The sequence below is a fragment of the Xiphophorus couchianus genome, chromosome 22 (genome assembly GCF_001444195.1).
Source record: "Xiphophorus couchianus chromosome 22, X_couchianus-1.0, whole genome shotgun sequence".
NCBI lineage: Eukaryota > Metazoa > Chordata > Actinopteri > Cyprinodontiformes > Poeciliidae > Xiphophorus > Xiphophorus couchianus.
The window spans coordinates 15,410,838-15,431,302 of NC_040249.1; the positions used below are offsets into that span (position 1 = coordinate 15,410,838).

At 36.3% G+C, this 20,465-nt stretch overlaps 1 long non-coding RNA gene across 1 annotated transcript; it reads right to left on the bottom strand.

The window, feature by feature from the left end:
- Positions 1 to 1,429: 1,429 nt before the first annotated feature.
- On the bottom strand, positions 1,430 to 20,254 carry LOC114138522 (uncharacterized). Its single transcript, XR_003594228.1, has 3 exons — positions 20,244 to 20,254; positions 14,267 to 14,272; positions 1,430 to 1,546 (listed from the first exon to the last, which is right to left on the bottom strand). It is a non-coding gene; the product is annotated as an uncharacterized LOC114138522 (long non-coding RNA).
- Between the last annotated feature and the right edge of the window lie 211 nt (positions 20,255 to 20,465).

Sequence of the window (20,465 nt, forward strand, 5' to 3'; positions counted from 1 at the left end):
TAAGCCCTAACTTCAGGTAAATTCAAGCAACATACAACCTCCAGCTACACAGAACAACTGTGCCAGGATCAATATACTGTGGCTGGGCCTGATAGCGGATGCCAGAACTACATCAGTACTTCATCCAGTACCAATACTGGATCGGATCGAGGCCATCTGCTGTTGTGATTTAATAACCTCATGTAAACACCCTTAAGTTTTGTGATTACCGGGTTTTGATTTTTTTTTTTGTCTATTTGCTCTTCTTTCATCCGAAATCTATGGGACCTCCATTACCCTTAAATCAATTGGATGACTGCAGCTGCGGGAGCTATACTAGTAATTTCTAATGTTGCATCGAGCCACTAGACTCTAGCAGAGATGCTCGGCAAGCTACACTTGGTACGCTCACCCCTGTGTACTTTCACACCCACAGATTTGCCTTTCATTTTCTAACTTGTAGCCTTCAATCTTTACTCAAATGACACCATTTGACATGTATCAGCTAGGAAGACAGGTTTGAAACTTTTCACCGTTTTTACGTGGCACGTTTTAAACTTGGAGCATTAATCTCTGAGACATGTAAACAGACTCTGAAGTGTAAAACGGGACAGACTGGGGTTCTTTGAGCCAGTTCATCTGTCAGATTTTGGTTCCTAATGTGACGCGTATCGACTGCATCCAATTATATGTCAACAAGACAGTAAAGGGAAAAACTTACGCTCAAGAGAAACAAATCTAGTACCATAGTTTGATCAAAGACATTTTATCTACTTATTTCCTTTTTGAGCTTTTTTTTTTTTTGTCTGGTCAGGCAGGTTAAAGTGTAACAAAACATTAATTCTGAAACAAACACAGTATTTAAGGATCTGATATGATATTTTAATGTGATGTACAGACATCAGATAGTATTGCAAAAAAACAAAGAAAGACTGGAAATTAATAACAAAGCTCTACTTTACAGTTAAGTTCACTGAAAACATGTAATTTTTTTTTCAAAGCTAGCAACATGTCAGCAAACTGTGGTGATATGAAAAGTTACAACTTAGAAAATTAAAATTGTATTATATACGTGACCAGAATCCCTGAGTAGCAACATCATGCCGCTAAATAATGATTGCAAAGGGAAAGAACAAATTCTTTGAAGAATTGCAACAGAAAAAGAAAAAAAAAATGTGTCACTTGGTTAATAAAACTTGTGGTAAAAGAATGAAACAATTCAACACAATTGTAAACGCTTTCCCTTCAGTGAAAGATTTCTGATTTTAACCCAAAATGTTCATCAGTGTGTTAACCCTCCTGTTATGTTGCGGGTCAAATTGACCCATTTTAAAGTTTGTTTTTTTTTTTAATAGTTGGAAGTATGAAACTTTTTCTATTTGTGCTAACAGATTATCTCTACATATAAATCGAAAATGTATTCATTTTACACATTTGCAACCCCCCCTGCGTCTACTTTTTACATAGATACTGTTCGGGTCAAGTTGAAGGGTAAAAGAGATTTTAAACATTGTCCAATTCTATATGTTTTCTTGCAGCTATGAACTATATTTCACCACACGCACACCTGCGCACCCCCACGCCCACATACCCACACACTCACTATTCTTTTTACTTCACTAGGAAACTACGAGAAAGCAGGTGTTCACACAACTTTTGACGGGAACCTCTACTGTTCCCGTGGGCAAACTTCACCCACACTGAGTGGACACTCAGCAGAAGTGGAGGAAAACATAAATACTCTCTGTATGACTCATTTATCTTGATTTTAATCAGCGGGTCAATGTGTGTCTCAAGTTCAATTATAAAGATCCCCATTGAAAAAAAAATTTAAATGTAATATAAAAAAAATTACAAAAGATCAATTTCAAGGAAATTATTGGTTTTTTGTATCTAGTTTTTTTTTCAGTGGACATAAAAAATGTAAATTCCATTTTTATGTCCAAATGAGTAAATGAGTAGGTTGTTGTCATTGATCCTTTATTTGTGAGAAATAAAAAAAACATCATTGCACAAATATTGATTGAAATGGTTAGTATTGGAGTTAACAATCAGATACAAAAATGTTTTGGAGGAATTTTTTGGTTTCTGACACTCTTGCATGATTAAACACTCCCCTGGTCAAGATGACCAGGGGAGTTATTGGTGTATCTCAGAAACAAACATAACAGGAGAGTTAAATGAAATTATCACTAATTTTTTAAGGTCAGATGGAGATAATCTCAAGTACAGAGAGCCGCTTTCAAATGATAAGAAATAACTATGGAAAAAAAATTTTTCTGGAAGTTGCTAAATCATAGATTAAACTTCCTTTGCAGAGATGTATGTGAATACAGTTAACCAATAGAAATTACCTAAATATAACATTTCAAACAGTATAGAGCAGGGTAAAGGATCGATCAAGCAACACATAGTGCACCCTTCTGAAGAAATTTAAATAAAGAAGAAAAAGGAGTCACTATCTATCACTCTGTTAAGATTTAAAAGCTATTTCTAAGGCTTTGCGTCTCCATTAAACCTCAGTGGGAGCCATTATCCACAAACATGAAACAGAGGTGAACCTTCCCAGGAGCAATCATTCTACCAAAATTACTCAAAGTAAGCATTGAGGACATACCCAGGAGGTCATAAAAAAAACCCAGACCAATATCTAAAACACTTTTAGACATACTTCTCATGGTTAAGGTCAGAGTTCAGCATTCAACAGTAAAAAAAGAAAGACTGAGCCAAAAAATATTCCTCAGATTAGTCCAATATCAAAACAACTGCTGACCAAAAAACAGGTAAAACACACATGGAACATTTTGGAAAACATGCTTCCCATTACACCTGAAGGAGAATGTCCAGTTGGTGGCCTTATGTTCATGCTATTTTTGGTTGCATGCAACTATAAAATATAAAAACAATATGACACAAAGTTTAAAAGACCCATACAAAACAGAATGAAGACACAGCACCCACAGCCAACGGTAGATTACATATTAATCTAAAGTGATTCCAATCAGTGCTTAGATTTGGAGTTGCTTAGTCAAAATTCAAACATAAATCTAAATTATATGCTGTGCATGACTATATACAGTTTAACCATATTAGAAAAACCTTCAATATGACTGAATTTAACAAAATCTACAAAAAACAAGGAAAATTCTACAACAGCAATGTAAAATACTCATTGCCTGTCATTGCAAACAATGTCAGGCTACTGCTAAAGGTAGCATAAACACTGAACCAGTTTTAACGTTCTTTTAATTTTTTTTAAAAAGACAGCTTTGTTTGGACAGCTTTTTAAATCCGTCCATCAGCAATACCCAGTTATTCTTGCAGGATTATGTCATAACTTAAAACCAAAATTTTGCATTTATAATATTCTTTTTGACGACATGAAACATTTAAGTGTTACATAAAAAGCAAAACTATTTTTTTTTTCACTGGACTGCATCTTCTTTCACAATAACATGAAAGCAGGAAGTACAGAACCCTGTTTTATGTTACAAAACACACACACTGTTTCCTGTTCTTCTCGAGTAACTCAAAATATCTTCAAGGAAACCCATCTACAATCTATAAATCGGAATGTTTCCAGGCCAAGTGGATCATGCCTAAAGTATCCCCTACCCTGAGGATGTTGGCAGAGAGCATTTCTTGACATCAGCCGGAAGAAATCTCAAACTCTTCCGTTGCTTTAGAAGGACTGTTTTAAACTGATGCATCTTTTATTCAAAGGGCAATATGAGTTGAGAATGTTTAAATTCAGGGTAGTGTGTGCAACATAGGCAAAAGAAGCTCTGTTTACATTTAGTGTTTCTCAGCAAAGTCGTGTGTATCTCGAAGGCCTGACATTCAGGCTGAACATGTTTTGTAACTGATAAAATATTCACAAAGCCTTGTTTTTGAAACCTGCATTGTTTGTATTGTCTTGAGGCCCCTCGTTTCTTCTCTTTCATCAATACCGCAGCCAAAAAAAAGCTTTGTTTCAGGGCATAAATGCATCGCGATTTATATTATTTGAGGAAGTGCTTATCACAACATGAGCTGTGTAGCAACACCGGCGGTCAAATGTCCACAGCTCTCAGGCTTGGAAGTATAGATTATGGACCCAAAGAATTTTTAGTGTGTTTGGTTGCCACAAGAAAAGCCTTAATGTTAAAATTTCAGCTCTGTTTTTCACATATTTCTTTCAATGGTTCGATTTTTTTCTTTTGTCTTATCCTTTCATCCAACAGCTTACTCACATATTTTTCACACAAGAGCTTCCTTGGGGAAACACTGTGATCGCTGTTAACAAGACTAGGTAATAATGAAATACCAACTGCAAGCTCACACCTTTATTTCAGCAAACATCTTTTATGCAACAGACAAAAAAACAGCTCATTGGCTGGAGATATATTTTTGGCAACAAGCTTATCCTCTCCCCTCATCCTCCCTCCGCATTTCCCTCCACATTTCTCGCTTTCACACACAATTTCTTTGTCCCTGTCCTCTGAATTCATCCTGCACCATTTTCCTGTCTTACTCTGGCTCCGTCCTTCCATCTCTGCTGGATGTACCAGACGTCCCTTTAATTCGACACACTAATGTAATTTTCCTTCCCTATAATCATTCATTTTTCCGTTTTCATGCCCTCTCCCCGAACTTGAGACAACCCTGGTGGATTGTATTTCACAGCAGTACCCCAGGTTCCAATTTATTTTAGTATTTGTTTAGAAGCCCCATGCTGGTTTGATGCGAATCAGTGTTGCTTTATTGAAGGAATCTTGGCTGACCAGGTTAAAGTGAATGTAATTATGAAATATTATGAATTTATGCAGGTTAATGTTCATAATCAAATACAAATTAATCTGAGGTCATACTGAAAATATGGTCAGATTTATAAGATGACAAAGGATAATTTATCTTACAGGGATATAATGTAGAAACAATGCACTTACTCTGAAAGATAAGTGGATCTAAGTACACACCAGTTTAAATATTCTGCCCAACAACATCTTCATAGATATGCAGCTCTGGAAAAAAGAAAGAGACCACTGTATTGAACCCCATTGAAAACCTCATGGGTTTATTAGTAAATATTTATTTCTGAACTCTTCCTGAGTTAAAACATTAGTATTGTTTCTAAATAAATATGAAATTGTTTTCTTTGCATTAATTAAGGTCTGAAAGCACTGCATCTTTTTTATTTTGACCATTTCTGATTTTCTGCAAATAAATACAAAATAAAAACTAAATGTTTGCTTGTAATTTCAGAGACATGTTAGTAGTTCATAGAATAAAATAACAATGTTCAGTTTACTCAAACACCTATAAAGATCATTTTAATTTTTTCCAGATCTGTATATAATTCTTAGTTTAAAACCAAGTTATCTTTTGTTTTGAAAATGAACAGACATCATTTGTGTTTAACTACTAAAATGATCGATTTCACCTATTTATAACAATTAGGTTGAACCTGATTTAAAAATACATTAACTATGCTTTAAACTAAGAAAAACATAACATTTCAGTTATACTATGCATTTTTCTACAACATAAAACTAATATTTAAGGAGAAATAAAAAACAAAATAAAATAAAATGCTTGATATCACAACAAGTTGAATAGTATTATGAAACAAAAGAAAGTGAAGTAGCCCACATTTAAACTGACTTTTAAAAAAACATGAAATATTAGTTATGTCCTGTTTTTTAGGTTGAAAGAGTCCTCTACGCATCAGGGTAGATGTCATCAAACAAGTGGTGGAACAGATGTCAATCCTGTTGCTGTTTTGTTTTCTCCTACCTTTATTTGGCCTGCAATGATGTCAAACTTAATCCTGCTGTTTAGAAAGCAGCTGCCTCATTCTCTTTATGGTTGTTTGAAAGGCTCAATTAGAATACAATGTGCATTTATATTTACTCCTCTCCACTTAAACTAACTGCATTTAGCACCATTTCACAATAAATTGTCATGTTGTTGTTTTTTGACCCACCTGCAGAATCAAACTAAGGGACACAGGGAAAGTAAAGTTTATTTCCAATATGTACAGTGTGTGAAAAGTGCAATTTAGGAGTTTCTCTTTCTGGTTCAGCAGGAAGTGGCATCTGGAAGAGGAGAGCATGGTTAAACAGGAGTCTTAATGATTTGAATAATCTGAGAGGAGGCAGAAATTTGGCAGCTTGCGGCTTTGAGACAAGGAGGAAGTTTGTACAGGGTAAGTTTGGTCCTGGTGTGAGGATGGAGAGATGTGAGTTCCAGGATGTATCAGAGGATGGAGTGGGTAGAGAGAAAACTGGAGGTACAGGGGACAACCGTTGAAAGACCAGAGGCCTTAACACTGGAGGTTTGCAGATAGAAGGTTGGAACAAGGAAACTGGATTCGACCTGAGAGCACGAGACCTGACTGTAAGTTGAAATGTAGACAGGTTGACAGAAGATAATTTCACCAGAGGGTTTACACCAGAGCAACAGGGTGGCTACATCTACCCAACAAGGTTAATCATCAAGCGAAGACAGGTTGTCATGCAGCTGTTTAAATCCACAGGACCTAATGAGCTAACTGATGCCAGGTGTGCCTGCTGTTCCTAATAGGTTGCTTCCCTATAGAGATCTTCAGGAAAAGGTAGAAACACAAACCCATCAGAATCAGGACTCAAACATTATTTTAAGTCGCATTTCAACACAACTCAATTAGATACACCAATTTAAATTTAATTGCATACATTTCAATTAAATCCTGGTCATAAATCCTTGTCCTCATGATGTTGTCAAGAAAATCCGAGCTCATCCCACTTCCCCATGCTGGAGATTTTAGTTTAACAGTAATAATAAATAAAGTTATCTTTAAAATGAATCACTCAAGTGACATCAAGGCCCAGCAGTAGACTTAAGTGTCAATAAAGTTAGTTTAACAGTAATAATAAATAAAGTTATCTTTAAAATGAATCACTCAAGTGACATCAAGGCCCAACATTAGACTTAAGTGTCAATAAAATAAATCTAGTTGTGTGTGTTGTTTTTGTCTCATGCAAACTTTGCTTTAATTCTACTTTTTTCTATCTAATCATAAAAAATCATAGTCAGTCAGAGAGAGTCATTAAACAGGAAAAGCAGGTTTCCTGGAAAAAGAGGAAGTTTCCAGCCTGCAGATTTATAAAAATAGCTGAGACTATTTCTTAGTTTAAAGCATGAAAGTTTTAAAGAATGAAATCTAAACATTATTAGTAATTGGATAAGATTCAAAGTAAAATACTTATATTAATATTGGTTTAATTGTAATAATACTTACACTTACATTTGTGAGAACACTTACAAGAAAAACAAGTAACTGTAACTTTAGTAGTAAATAATTAGAATCATGTATTATTCTTGGTTTCTTTTCAGAAAAACATCTGTAATAACTCACATTAAGATTATAATAAATATAATTAATAAGTTATAGTTATAAAATTATAAATGAATGCTAAATCAGAGAAGCTAAAGAAAATAAATGTGATATAAATGTGATTTTGACATTAAACTTGAAATGGTGTAAAAGGTTGTAAAACTGCAATTAAACATCACTGATATGTTGGAGGTAGATGGTAGGTGAAAGGTGACAGGAAGGGAAAAGGGGGAACTAACAGGAGAGCAGAGATGATCAGCACCTTATATGGAAACAGGAGGTTGAGCAGCCCTGAGACATTGGCACAGACATCATGACATGATGTCTCTTAAGACAGTGACGGATATGAGATCATCTGTCTAAGCAGACAGATGAACCCTATATAAGGTGAGTGCAAAAGAGGAACCTTTTGTTGGATCCTCCGGGCAGCTTCGAGCCAAGATCGAGATGGACAAAGAACTCTGCAGCTGAAGAAGAGCCGGGGCCACGGAGCCGGAGACTGTCCTGCACATGGAGACCAACCCGTCTGGCCCACAATCTGTGGCTTCGAATCGCACTTCTCTCATCGGCTGGGTTCAGACCCCAAAGACAAAGATGAAGACAAAGACAAGGAAGAAGAACTGGTGCCTTTTTTCCTGCCAGCACCAAGTCCTGTGTGACCTCAGCATCCATGCGGAGAGGAGGCTCATCAGACCTGCGGAGATCCTGGCCTTCATCGATCAACATCTTCCTCCTGCTGCCACACCTTCTTCATCATCAAGCCAGGTCTGGGGTTCGAAACGCCAAACTCCGTCCGTCTCGCTCTAAGGTTCCTTTTTTAGTTCTCAGTGTCAGCAGTAGGGAAAGATAGACTAGATGATTGATTTTACTTATTTGATTATTTCTGCTACTGAATTAAGCTGTACTGACCCTTGCAAAAATGCCTTACTAATAAAATATTTAGCATAAAGAAAATCTAAAAGATGTTGTGGACATTCAGTTAATGAGTCACCTTAAAGTTCTTTGATGGTTGTAAAATAGCTGTGATGTTTGATTCTGGAGAGGAAGAGGTGGAAAATGTTTTTAGGTTGCTGGTAGCCCATATTTAAAACCTCATCCTTGGGACTCGCCCGAGTCACTAAAACCTACCTGGTTCAATAACAAATGCAAGTTGCAAAATAGAGAACGAGCGACCGTTAACAGGTGTGCTCTGTGAAACTAGTTGGCTGTAGGCTGCTCAGTCTGGCTAATTCACAGGGGGAAGAAGGGTGGGACACCTGGATGTAGGCCGTCAGATAACCAGGCGAATCGTTTCTCGAAACCAGCTTAAACAGAGTTTACTTCGGTTCTGGACAGGGTAAATCCCAGCAGATTTAGGAAACTCAACGGACCCGTTAGACGGAGAGCTGGTAGCACATCTCCCCTCTCAGAAGAGGAAGTACGAGAGTGAGAGAGTAGAGACAGAAAGGAGGGGGGGGGTGTTGCGCAACAACAATGTACAATGAGGACAAGGTACTCGATTTCACATCATAATGCCAAAAGAGTGTTGACAACATGTCCATTGGGTCACAAAAGAACCCAGAACAAAATCAACAGCACTACAGGACTTGCTTGTTTCAGTTAAAGTCATTGTTCAAGATTCAAAAACTAAGACAAATACTGGCTAAAACCTGCAGTCTGGCAGAGTGGGGCTGCTTCAGGACCTTAAAAACTGAAGGTCCTACATTTACTAGAACCACAACATTTTTTTCTACCAGAAAATCCTGAAAGGCAGAGTACCACAACAGTTACAATCAGTTTGTGTTCTTAAGTTAAAGCACACTTGGATTATGCACCAGCAGAACAATGATCCAAATCACACCAGCAAGCCAATTTGTGAAAATCTCAAATAAAACTAAATAAATGTTTTGGTCTGGGTTTAATTCCAACTGAGGCTAAAAAAAATACATAATTGTGGCTGAATTAAAACAATTCTACAAAGAAGTGTGGGCCAAGATCTTTCCAGCGATTATAAAACGTGATCATCAAATATTGTAAATGAATGATGGGTTCCTCTTACGTTGCAGGTGCATCGGCCTAACTTAATTTTAAAAGTTAGAAAACTGGATAAGTCTTGTGAATAAATATTTCATGCTGTCTCAGGACCACCCCTCCTCTGTCAGCGCTGAGCCTCTGGTGCAGAGGTTACAGGGTTGGTGCTTCAGGCCAAAGCCAGCAGTTGAGAGCCAAACCTCAGAAGAAAAGAGTCAACATGGCAAGGGCACTGAACACATTCAGGATGCATAGGTGCCATTTATCATGGCTGACAACTGCACCTCTCAGTGCCATTTGAGTTTATTACCGGTACATTTCTCGCCACATAATGATGTTTTCCTTAGCACTTGTCCTCTGAGACTGACTTCAATGAAAAACTGCAGCCAAACTATAAAGGTGACATTTTTTCTCTCCTTTCTTTCTTTCACAGAAGGGAGAGAAAGAAAAGAATTTGAGGCCATGAAGACAAAGCATACAAGTCATGATGCATATACTTATCCTGCATGTCTATTGGCTTTTCTTTACAGCAAATATAGTTTTTCTTAGTCAGCCAGTTTCTAATCACAGACTCAAAGGAAGTTTCTTGTACAAGCAACAGTCTCTTTGCCGGTGAGACACAGGAGGTCATTATCTTTGTTGTGGTGCTGATGATGGTGGTGATGAAGTTGAGGGACAGCTGATTGATTTGTGCCAGCGGCTGCGATCTTTGTTCTATGAATTAAATATGTTCGTTCAAATAAAATTTATTTTCTGCTTCTGGGATTCATCATAATACTGAAATCAATATTTAATATCCTTGGATCAATGACACGAGAGGTTTTATTTTGCATTGGTCCTCTCCATATTTTAGAGTAAACATGCACATCAGCAAGCAATTAAGAACTGATATTATGAGAACATTGAATATGTGTCACTTGAGAGTTTGTCTTTTTCCCTGTTTAATTTTCTTGACGTCTAAAGCTTTGCTTTCCCTAGACTCAGAACAGGCAGTGGTGATGAAAAGTCTGAGAAACTCAGTGATAATAATGCTGAGCATCTCCTGCAGACTCAGTGTACAGAACGGATCAGTTCATTATTTCTTCATCTGAGCGTTTGCAATGAGTTTTTCAACAGAAACTTGACATTGCTGATCTACTAAGGTGTTTAATTTTACACCAACATAAAAATTGATCATGAAATTGAAGAAAGAACTATATGCAGTTATGACTGATGCCGCTGGCAAATTGAGATCTAAGGTTGTATTCACTCAATCAAGAAGTTTGTTTTTGACAGGAAATGAGGCAGATGCCTCTCAAAAATAATGACTACATTTTCTGTTTACATTTATATATATATATATTTTTAATTCACATCAAAAAATATTCTTGCCCTTCTCATCAATCAGTACAAAAATATTTCTTTGTTTTACAGCAATGATGTGATAAAATAATACAAAGAAATACTTTTAATAATCTTAAACATCACATTACTTTTCTTACTAATATACTAACTGTAAAAAACACTTTAATCCCAACAAAACATCTCACAAAATCTGAGCCCTATCTGTGATTGTACTACAGTTGAGCAACATGGACAAAATCTCCCCTGGCCGATTCTGAAGTGTGACTGAGCTGAAAAAATATGTGTTGCAAGGTCTTGCAATAGTGGGTTTATTGTGAAAGAGACCAATCTGAAACAAAATCCATTTTCTTCTGATCTGTCAGCTCAAAGACATGATTTTAATTTAATATTTCTTTAGCTGTTGGTGTCACAATGGGTTCAGGATATGTCGATAAAAGGTGCAAATGATATGACGGCAAAATAATTAGACAGCATGTCTAGCAAGGACTGGTTATTTTAAATCGCTATGCTATCTACCACTGTTAGACAATATGAAACCATTCAGACAGTATATAGTTAGAAAACACTGTGAAGCTCCATGCCAAAGTCAATATGTCTGTACAGATGGGGCCATGTCCACCACCAGAGTCCCCAACTGCAATAGTTAAATCAAGAAGAGTCTTATTGAGGTAATGAGAGCATGTATCTTTCTTTGTTTTTTAAGGAAGATATTCTGAAAACTTAAATGTATTAATATTGCAAAATGACAGCAAAAAGTGTTTAACCTGCTAGTTAGTCAGGGCCATGTCTGTTGTAGATTTTTTATTATTTCTGTCTGGGTTAGCTATTTAAATACCTATTATTAAAAACAGGAATGATCATTTAAATCAGTGTAAGTGTATATGAATGTATTCATGTCTGTGTCTGTCTCAAATATCTGTGTATATTTGAGTAAGCTAAGCAGTTTTGATAAAAAATTTAAAGCATGAGCAGCACAGTTCCTGCATACCATGTAACACACATCTGTATCCTTTACACAGCATCAGTGCAACTGTGACTTATACACCATAGTGATAACCCAATATTATTACTTAATTTTATGCTACATTGTCATCCTTTTCTCTGTTTGCTGCCATAGCACCAAATCAACTTTTTGAAAGTAGTACTCTCTTTTCAAAAAATATATATCTTAATAATCTTAAGATCAAACAACTTTGAAAAACTATTAGCTACTTCAAAAGACAAACCAAGTGGGTGAAAGGTCATTGAAACATAATCCTTTTTTCATATGTAGTAATAAGTCCAAGTTTTGTTTTTTATTTTGCTTGATTTCAGCTTTATTTCAATCATACATTAATAATAGGACTTAATGCCACATATTGTGTCTTATTGCTTAGCATTTAAATGGAAAAAATAAACAGACAAGCAGAAAAATACAGAGTGTGGAGTGTAACTGGATGATCAGGTTCTGCCCGCAAGTTCAAATGAAATCTAAGACCTTGTTTCCTGTGTTTGTTTGCTTTTTCTAGTGACAAGGTCATAATTTATAATTCATCTTATGAAGGAGAAGGAAGAATATTCTTGCAACTGCTGCTTGTATAGCTGACACTGCCACTGCTTACTAAAATGCTATAGGATTATTTGCTCCTCTTTACCCTGTCTCGTAAAAAAATCATTTCTGGGCGTCTATGCTGTGAACATAGTACTGAGTCACCATTACTACTGCACAATCTGCCAAGCTGACAAAAGCATCTTTATCTCACTTTAGTCATCTTTGCTGCAGTCAGTTACACGGTGTAGACAGCCACAGATTATGTATTAACTGTTTCATTTGTCTGCAGCATGAGAGATGCAGTAGAGATAAGATATAGTATTACAATTTTCAAAAAAAGAAAGGGCAAGCAAAAACATTTATTTGATTTGTTTAAAGAAAATCAGATTCTGTATCACTTTTAAGCTAATTATTTGAGAGTAAATGCAACTTGGTGTAAAAGGATTTTTTCGGCAGTGCTTATGTACTTAAAAGCTTATGTATGCTAATTTTCTGTACATTTAAGCAAGTCAGTAATCTTTGCTAGCCATGTCTCTGGTGAAACTGGTGCATTTCTTTTCACCAAGTCAGATATTTCCTGGCAAGTATTGCCAAAAGCTTATGCCCTTCTGACCTACATGTGTAACTTTACAGGCCTTTCAAGCAGTCCAAAAAACAAGTACATGGCCTGAGGGTGTACATGGAAACTGGTTCAATATAGTCTGGGTTTTGTTGTATAAGTTGGCTCAATAAAATCCAGGCCATTTTTATGCATCATTTGATGGTTCTTCCTCTCAGGCTACACCAGTGACCCAGACCTTTCATCCAAGGTGGTAGACTGTGGATAGAAATAAGACACAAACACTGGCAGATACACCAAGGGAAGCAAGTATTGATCATGTCAACCTTTTTCTCAGGCACTATATCTCCAGTGTGGCTACTGAAATTAAACTTAATGCTTAGGTCCTTTGGTGTTTGCAGCAAGATGCTGCATATTTTTTTAAGTCTGTGGTGGAGAGCAGAATCTCTTTTGCCAACATCTGTTGGGTTAGGAGTTAAGAAGTCTCAACACCCTGATAAATAAGTTTGGTTCTGTTCTATGAATGACTGTGGAGTCACTAAAGATGATGGTGCAAAGAAAGATTCTTCATAAAAATCAAGAAAATTGTGGAAACACTGAGCAGAATCCTCTTCATGAAGCTGAGTGTGTTCAGTCAAAGGTTTCATCGACCCTGCTGTGATACAGACCGCTACAGGAAATCCACACACTACCATTACCAAGAGCAGACAATAGCCTCCAGAAATTTTAAAATGTTTGTAATCATATGTTTTGTTCACAATCCTGGATGTTCAGACCATTTAACAGGAAAAAGGGAAAAGCTGTATTTTAAATATGGGAAAATTAGCTGTTGTCATCCAGTGGTCTAATGTAAATCTTAAAGTTTAGCGTGACATTGACAAGGTATTTCCTATGAAAGCTGATTTGTATGTTACACATTTTCATATGGTGAACATATTTTAACCAAATTTGAAGCCAGAAATTATCCTCCTCCTCTCTTTCTTACAGTAGCTGCTTACTGAGAGCCCAAAAGGCAAATCATACCTTAGCTCAAGGACACATTCATCATGTTGTCGTTCCCCTTTGTGAATGTCACATGTAGGTTTTTCTACATAAAAACAGTTTCAGCACAAAACCTGGGTTCTTGTTCTAAACGGCTCAGTGAAAAAAACAACAAAAACGAAAAACAAAGTTCAGATCAGGTCTGGGAAAACAGAGTGGAAAAATCATGTAATTTGAGCTTTAACTCATTTGCCAAATGAAGCCTGCAGTTCTACTAAACAGTATGATAAATTAAAACGAGAAAAAGTTGCGACATTAATTTAAGGATAACTGTCTTCATGCTTTTATAGAAAATGTTTTTGTAACTAGATATATTATTAGAGCTGTGAATAATACATGTTGAAATAGTTAAGTCAACAATAGGCATAATTTGGTTTTAAAGTTGTTGTGGATTTAAACCTGAGTTGATGCTGCTGCTTTCATTTTAAAGTAGCTATAAGCACACCAACACCTTCAAACTCACGCCTTCTTGTAAATTTAAGCCTCAAATATTTCCTTGCCAGTGTGTAGGTGGCATGTTTTAAATGCCATGCATTAATTTGAACAGTATATTCTTAATTCATGTGTGCAATATGAAGTTTTCTTTTCAGTTGGTTATTGTTTTTTAGTCAGTGTAATGAACCCAATATCATCATGTTTGACCTGCTGGTGCTGGGCGAAGACCAGAGGTTCAGGCTCCATATTTCTGTGTTGATGAAGTTCATACTGTATTTTCAGGATTTCATTCTGGAATTTTAAATGTTGCACATAGACATCCTGCTGTGTTCTCTCAAGCTCTTGTGCACACACCTGCTTATGTTAATTACCATATTAACTGATGAGAAATAATTGTTGCCCATAAAGGCAGCAAGGATTCTTTGATTACAATATTAGCAAGGAATTTTTTCACTGGATGTAGCAGCTTTTCAGACCATTTTACAGCTTCAATAAATCAACCCAGCTTATGGACACATTTATAAGAAAATTTTAAACTATTCTTTTTAGATTTCAGATTTAGAAACTCTGTAGTTGACAAGAATAAAATGATGGGTATTAAAATAATTATAACACAAGATATAACATATCTTGTGTATAAAAGGAACATCAATGGTGTCTTTAGAAAACAACATTTTCGAAAGTAGTTTTATCCATTTCACTGATCTACATTTGTTGACATGTGATAACCAGAGTTGTGTTAATTGTTAAGGAAATATGGCTATTTTTTGATTGTTTAATATAGTTAAGCTAATGCCATGTGCGTTTAAGTAGATCAACATTCCTATTTGGACAAAGAATAAGCTGAGGCAAGGTAAAAGGTCAGAGATAAACAGTCTCCTGGCAAGGCTGTAACTTAGAGCAGCCATAAAATACTATGCTCTTGAAAGGCTTTAAATTAGTAGGCCATAAAGAATATCTTCCTCGGCTCACAGGTCAGAGGTTGGGGGTTTCCCAGGAGCTCAGAGTTGCATCTGGAGTTGATCACAGCTTAGGAATCTTGGAAACACTTAGGTTTAATTTCTGATACACCTTTTTTATATTGGTAGCAATAGTGTGTTAGATTAAAGTATATTACCCAAGCTACAAGTACTAATCTAGTAAATGGAATGTATTTGAAAATGTACTAACTATGACAATATCGGAATCAAAAGGGAATGATTTGAATGTTATGTTTCACAGGTTGAAAAAGACTTCTATCTCATTATTGTTTGTGATAAGGCAAAGATTCAAATCTTTGGAGAAGCTGACTGCAGAGGAGCAAGATAGGTTTTGTGAAAATAACTTATAACTTTAATAACTAAAATGACTCTTGATATTTGTCATTAAAACTCAGGGGAAGGTCTAAGTTTTTCCAAGGTAGCTCTTGGTTGGTCAAAACAGGGGTACGCCCTATTTGCATATATTAACAAAGAGAAACGCCTTCACTAGAAAAGGGAATGCGCAACAATAAGAATTCAGACAACTGCCCTGTTTTGCTTTTAAGCAACCAGCTGTCTCCAAAGGCGCCTTTGTTCTTTTCTTTTAATTCTTTTGTCTCAGGTAAAGAATGTACTTCTTTGTACTCTGAAGTTTCTTGTTAAATTCATACGGTGTTTTCTATTGAATTAAACTCTATATCTCTGTGACGTCATCGAGCCTCGCCGTCTGCTTTCCAGCCGTGACGACATACGCTCGGGACCCGGGCTAACAGGAGGAAAAGAGAGCCATGCTTTTTCCAAAATTTAAGCTAACCTAATAAATTTCCTCCTTAATATAATCCAGTGCTTACCTAACTAAAGTTCAGTGTTTTATGTTAAATTAGGTTGAATATAAATGAGACTGAGAAGTTTTTAAAATGGTTGTTAATCTACCATGACAACAAAGATTATTTTGTCTGACCAATGAAGAGTTATTGCTAAGTTAGCATCTGCTTTACGGTTCCTGGAGTCTATACCTCCAGCAATATCTCGTGCCAGGCAAACGTTGGTTTGGTGGATTACCCCTCACTTATAAGGCTCATCTTCAACTTCACTGCAAATCCAGAAGGGACATTGCTGTCAGTTACTAGTTTGACTTCGTTTAGCATGATTCTGATGTTGTTTGCTTTGAATAGCTGCCAACACAGGATGTCAGCTGAATTGCATCACACCAGTCGTAACAGTTGGTATGATGGAGAAACGTTTATGTTCATGGGGAATGATGTCTCAGAAAATCCCCTCTCCATCTGGTAACATCACCTGAGAGCAATGAGATCTCTTCCAACCTCACATTGTTACTTTTGCACTCATAAATTTTTAAGATATTCCACTGATCCTGACCTGCCGATGAGTGACAATAAATTCTTCCTGTGTGTAGCACTAACTTGTTTATATCTAACGGCCTGTCAGCGCTGCTGCAAGACATAACAGCTGTGTTTTAGTGTGTCGCAGGGCTGAGGTATGTGTTTCATTTCACAATTTAACAAGACACAAACTCTGGCTAGAAGGATAAAGAATGAAAACAAAATCAAAAGGTAAGTGCTGTGCTCGCATTTTTGTGTTGCTGTGTTTTCCATGTCTTCTTACATAAGTGACAGGATGTGGATAACTCTGACAACTGTTTGACAGTTCACTAGAGAAAGGTATTAATGAAGGATTGGTAGAGTAAAGCACAATAGCTTTGTCACATTTACATCTTAGTGAAATCCACAGAATGCTGAATCTACAAAGAGGACACAGTGGCACTCGCTTATTGCTCCTCATCATAGTTTTGCATAAGTGAACAATTAAAAAGCCATCATGTGACTCCCAACTAATTACCCACACTGTAATCTAACCTTGTTGTTGATATTAAATAAACTACATGTTCATAAAACAGACCTAAAGTACATTCTGGATACGTTGAATGCCAGAGACTGAATCAGAAGAGTCTTTGCACAGCATTACAACTCTGCAATTCTGTGACACAAAGTACTGCTTGAGCAATAGTAGATGAAATTTATAGAATTAAATTGATTATTTTACATGAATAGCACACAAATAACTGTAGGGGGTTTAAAGGACAGAAAATCTGTTGGCTAGTTGTGTTTTGCTCTAATCATGCAGCAATAATCAGAATGACTCAATAGAATAAAGTTTTAAGTAAAAACAAAATTATGAAAAAAAAACTCTGCGTTTTGAACTCAAATAGTTTTTCCCATCAAAATTAGTTTAGATTTACAGCAAATTTAAAAACACTATAATGCGTAATTGTAACCTAAATAACAGAGAAATACAAGACATATTTCTGATAAAAGGGGGAGTAAAACCTAACTTAATTTGACTCCTTGATCAATGTTGTAAACTAATACCAATTGTTTCCATAATGCAGGGAAAAACAAGCCATGCAATTTTCTAGTCCTTTAAAACAGGGATTTTTTCAGGGACACAGTTTCAAACAGAAGGGAAACTATGAGAACTATATATATTTGATAACATTTCAGTTTCTGACTGCATTGTTCAAATATGTATGTATGTTACTGTTACGATAACTTGTCTAGCTTAATATGCAAAAGTCTTTTGGTTTATGTCATTGTCCATTATCTCAACAAGCAAATAAAACAAGAGAAAATCTTGGTATTTTTCTTAACATCTTACTCTCACCAAAAAGGCTATGTCATAGTCAGTGTAGTCACCTTTATGTTGTTGAGCATCTTCCTTACAGGTCACTTTTTATGTATAATGGCTGAGTTTTAGAAGAGCTTTGAGAGATTCATGTGGACTGCATGAGAGTGAGCAAGTGGTGTGGATTCTATACTTGACGCCTACAATGGTGCAGTATTCTCCAAAAAGACAGCCTTCACAGATGGCTCACAGAGCAGTGCAGGTGGACCTACTCTGCAAGAGCACCTTCCAACTTGCTTGAGTGAATGGTGGCACCCACAATCTGCACAGAGTTACAAATAATGGGTGCCTGACCCAGGGCTGAGATAGCGAGCAAGACCAATGCATAAAGGTGGGCACGGCACGTTTGTCAGGCACCCGCTCTTGCCTGGTTATATGGGTCAGCAACAAACCTAGCTTGATCAGCAAAATTCTGCAATCACATGCTATATATCACCTGCAGTATAGTCATGTTTTTTCCTGTACTTGATATTCTATCCATCTGTCCATTATATCATCTGGTTATTTTTAAGGAAACCAATGAGGTTTGGAGAATGTAGTGGAAAATCATAACTAAAAATTAAATGTTCAAAGTATTTCTGCTCAGTGCAATTGATCTTGCTTTAAAATAAAAGCAAGATAAATATATTTTCTGAAGAATATTGAGGCATTGATTTTATTTCAGGTAGTTACTCTAATCATAAATGCTTTAGCAGTTCTGTTTCAGGGCAGATTATACTCAGGAAGACAACTACTAGTTCCTGTGGATGTAATCATGATCTTCAACATAACCATATTCTGAATAAAAGAGACCCTGCTCAGATTAATCCTCAGGACACCAAGTCTAGATTTACAGAAAATCTAAGAATGCCAAGTCATCCCTAGCTTCCTCGGGTGCATGAAACACAAGACTAGAGGATTGTTATACAGACAACTTGTGTTTTAATCTCTTATATTTTTTACTTTTCTCTTTTAGGAGGACATTATACCTTTTTTTATCATGTCATTTAAAAACTACAATGCTCTTATCGTGGGCAGTGCTTATTGAGCAGCCCAGCTTAGTGCTGCTGGGCAGCAGTATTTCCCCTGAATAATGAAGCAGAATGTGTACCCAGAGTTCTAATTAAAATCCCCAGTCATTAATCTATCTAAATGATACAATGCCTTCCAGTATAATTTTGTCCCAAATGGACCATTTTAGTCTGCTACAGCAGCCTTTGCTGACCAGAAATAGTGTGTCAAACAGCCATGAGACGAGACAGCAACATGTAACCCCCACAAGCTTTAAGTGTACATACACTAACACATTTAACAAGCTAAGATACACAAATGACAAGATATTCTACTTTTAAAGTTAATAGTCATATTAGACAGTCAAATTCATCCTTTACTTTTTTTTTCTTACATGACATTTTCGCAGGGTTATGGAGAACAGATTATGACTTCACAAAGACAGCAGTACTTGCCATGGCATGCATGAAGGTCAGAAACAGCCCAGTCCCAAAGAAATATGTCATCACCTCAGTATATCATGCTGCCATGATGTGCTAGAACTACACGCAGCAGCAGTAAAATCAACAAGGCTCTTCTGTGTTGTCTTGGTTTATAGTTTTAAACAACCTGGTAGAAAGTAAGGTGGATGATGTCACCACTTCAATAAAAAAATATTTTCAATGCATTTCTCTGATGAGGCCACAACATTTTAGAACTATAGCTATTTTATGGATAAAGCAAGTACACCCAAAACTGCTGAATTTTTGTAAATAAGTTTTGGTATCTGTAACTGTTAGAGTTTATTTCAATAAATGTGCTAGACATAAACCAACTAAACTGTTGAAATACAAGTGGCTGATGTAGGTTTTCAAAGCACAGCTAAGATTGTTTACAACATCGCTTTAATCTAGTTAGCATAGCTTATGAAAAATTTGTTCAAAACAATTGATTAAACACTTGTCAACCATCATGTTTATTTTGCATTGTTATCTGGTCTTAATGAGACTCTCATAAATATGCCATACAGTATTTTGTTGACCTGGGAACTTACTGTCAACCTGTCCAGGGTGTACTTCTCTTCCTGTCCAATGACCATTGAAGATAGGCAGAACACAAGGGTATAGATGACAGATAGATGAATAGGTGGATGTGTTGATATTTTGTTATGTAATATTTTTCTATTTTCCCTAATTCTTTTCACTAATCTATTCTTGTTTGAGCTTTGAAAAGAAGAAGAAATTAGATTTCTCCATGCTGTCCCTATCTGATGATCAGCCTGTCAGAAACTCATAAATCCATTTTTTTCCCATGTGTTGAACATCCCATACTTAACTGCTGAAAAGTTGTGCATACAACACACTACATCATAGATGCTGCTAATAAGAAAATTCTATATGTACGACTGGGCTATAGTCTCCATATGTTGTTAAAAAACAAATTCAGACAGCCTTATTAGTGGAAGGAAACAGCATCTAGATCTTCCCTTTACAACTCTCCTGCTTTGTACTGTTTAGATTGCATTCCCTCCTTTCCAATTAGTAGAGAGATGTAAATTGTTTTGTAGTACTAAACATG